We start from the raw sequence: 3,332 nt of genomic DNA, 5'->3' as shown, positions 1-3,332 counted from the left end.
GCCCTTGTGGTAGGTATTATCATGAAATAGGTCAAGAAATTCTATCATCAAAAGAGGACAACTAGTTAAAGCATGCTACTTAGTAAGATTGTCCTACGATAACTCATTTGTGGTACATGATGCGATAGATTTTGATTTGATGGTTATACACTCAAGGTCTTCTTGTTGAGTAACTCCCCATGGAGCTCTACTTAAGTTAGAATGAAAGCTAAACGTTACACGATTATTAGTACGTGTGAATGCATAAAGAATTAGGTTTATGTACTAATAGGATGGAAATCCATGTTCTTACTAGTTGATCATGATCACCCCACAGTGGCTTGATTCAATGGGTATGAGAATATCGTCTCAACAACTTACAAATGTTTTCAAGATTTAATGTAAGACACATACATTATCTTAATTCATATCGTAATGTTGCAAAATGTTTTTCAAATATTTATTTAATACAAAGATATTAATATATGAATTTTTTTTATTTTTAGTTCGAAAATGACACCAACTCTTTTATTGAACATATTCACTGAAAACAAACTGAATGAAAATAACTATAAGGAATGGAGAAGGAATTTGATAATTGTCCTAATCTGTGAGAAACTTAAAGTAGTTCTTGATAATAAATGCCCACCGACCATTCAAGCTGAGGCTAGAAAACACTAGGAAGAGTCTGATGAGATAGTTCATTGCTATATGCTGGCAAGCTTGACCGATGCTCTCTATAAGCAACTGGAGAACTATAAGACTGCTAAAGCGATTCTAGATAAGCTAGAAGACATCTTTGCAGGCCAAGCTACCTTGCCTCAATAGTCTTCCATAACTAGCTTAATGAATGCCCAATAAAATCCCGACAGGTCGGGCAAAGACTATATGATCACTCTTATGGGCTACTTTGCCGAGGCTACGGACAATGAGGCCAATCTAGACAAAAAAACTCAATTTGATATGGTGTTCAAAAACTTGTCAAAGGATTTTGCTGGTTTTCAGGCTGCATATAACCTTGGCAACATAAACCTAACACTTACACAACTGATGAAGGAGTTACAATCCTATAAGTTGATGTTAAATGATTGTCAGTTGGTCCAAAAAGTAGAAGTGAATATAGCCATATGTTTTTCCTAAAAAAGGAAACGAAAGCAAGCTAAGAAAGACAAGGCTAAGGTCTTTGGGCCACCACTAGTGGAAAGGAAGAGAACTAGAAAGCCTAAAGACTTATCTAAGTCTAAATGCTTCTTCTATAGCAAGAAAGGGCACTTTAAGACAAATAGTAAAGATTATAAGAAATATCTAGCTAGAAAAGGCAGTATGGAACTCTTGATGATAGAAGCTTGTTTAGTGAAAGATTCGATAGACCAAAGAGTCATTGATTCGGGAGCCACTTATCATGTTTGTGTTTCTCTACAAAGGTTTGAAGAGATGAAAGATCTTAGAAATAATATCTTATCAAGACAAGTGTAGCAATTGAAGCAGTGGGGGATGAACATATTTATTTTGATAATTTTAGGAAGATTATTTTAAAAGACATTTTCTATTTACCAAGTTTCAAAAGAAACTTAATTTCTATTTCATGTTTATATAAAAACGGCTTGACCGTGGCTTTAATAATGGCATTACAATATTTAGAAATCGTAATTTTATCTAGAATGGATGGATGTTAAATAATATCTATTTTATCAAACCAAAGATGCACACACTGATTTAGATTCAAATATTGAATAAAAGACTTAAAGCTTCTCACTCTAATGAGGCGTACATTTGGAATTTGAGACTTGGTCATATTAACCAATAAAGAATCACTAGACTTGTGAAAGATAACATCTTAAGTTAGCTTAAAAAGTTGATCTCTTTCCACAATGTGAAACTTGCTTTAAAGGTAAGATGACTAAGTGATCTTTTACTACAAAAGGAATGAGGGCTGGAAAACCTATAGAACTTATTCACATTGAAGTATGTGGCCTTATAAGCGTTAGTGTAAGAGGTGGTTACGAGTATTATGTAATCTTTGTTAATGACTATTCTAGATATGGGTATGTATACCTGATGCACTGCAAGAGTGAAACCTTTGATCAATTCAAAGAGTTTTATGTGGAAGTGGAGAAACAATTAGGTTTACCTATAAAATGTAACACCCCTTACCCGTATTCAACGTCGGAATAGGGTACGAGGCATTACCAAATTTATACACAAGCAATCATACAAAATCGAGGTGTAAATTTCCATCCAAATTTCAAACTTTTCACATACATTCATATCTTCCCTAAAACGAGCCTACGAGGCCCAAAACATATATTAGAAGTAGTTCGGGACTAAATCGAGAACTTTGAAAATTTTCACAACACTTAGAAAACTTTTCTTGTTTTAAGAGCCACACGTCCGTGTGGCTTGGGACATGCCCGTTTGGGCAGGCCGTGTGGTCACACACACCCTTATCCCTAAATCGTGTAACTCTTTATTTGTCACCCTAGAACAAATTGATGATACACGACCAAGTCATACGCCCGTGTGCTAGGCTGTATGGTCGATTTAATTTTTATAATTTTTCATAAAATAGGTACAGACTTCACACACCTAGGGCACATGCCCGTGCTTGAGGCTGTGTCATCCATATGGCTGAGACACACACCCGTGTCTCTGCTTATGTGCTCAATTCTGAGCATTCTATTTTGCAACAATTAAGGTGCAGAGGATACACGGCCGGAATACATGCCCATGGTCCAAGCCATGTGTCACACACAGCCTAGACACACGCCAGTGTGTCTACCCATGTAGAAAAAAATAAGGCTATTTACCAAGCCATTTTGTCACCCTTCCATGCACACACCTACACAACAAAACATAACACCAATCCAAGCAATTATATTCAACCAATTCAGCCAAAAAAAAGACATCCACACATCATTCACTTGCTACCATTAGTCACATACAAACATCACATACCAATCAACTTAAACCATGCGAATTTCCACATCCATGAAAACATCATCATATACATATATACTTAGCCCAATATTAGCCAATACCATATGGCCATTTACAAAATGAATTATCAACCAATATAGGCCAACACATTAGGCCAATTCAATTATGACACATAACAAAATAACCAAGTCCCTATACATGCCATAACTCAAAATGAAAAATTCATTGGTACCCAAAATAATAAGTTGATAGTGTGAGTGGATCTCCGAAAGCCTCCGACCCCTGAGCTAGCTTGGTGACACTATAAAACAAGGGAAAAGAAAGAGGAGTAAGCTTTACAACTTAGTAAGTTCCCATGCAAATAATGGGCATCATAAACATATATTTATCATACAATTAACATGATGATAATTGGC

Source organism: Gossypium arboreum, chromosome 11 (assembly GCF_025698485.1).
Source record: "Gossypium arboreum isolate Shixiya-1 chromosome 11, ASM2569848v2, whole genome shotgun sequence".
NCBI lineage: Eukaryota > Viridiplantae > Streptophyta > Magnoliopsida > Malvales > Malvaceae > Gossypium > Gossypium arboreum.
This window is presented reverse-complemented; position numbering follows the sequence as displayed.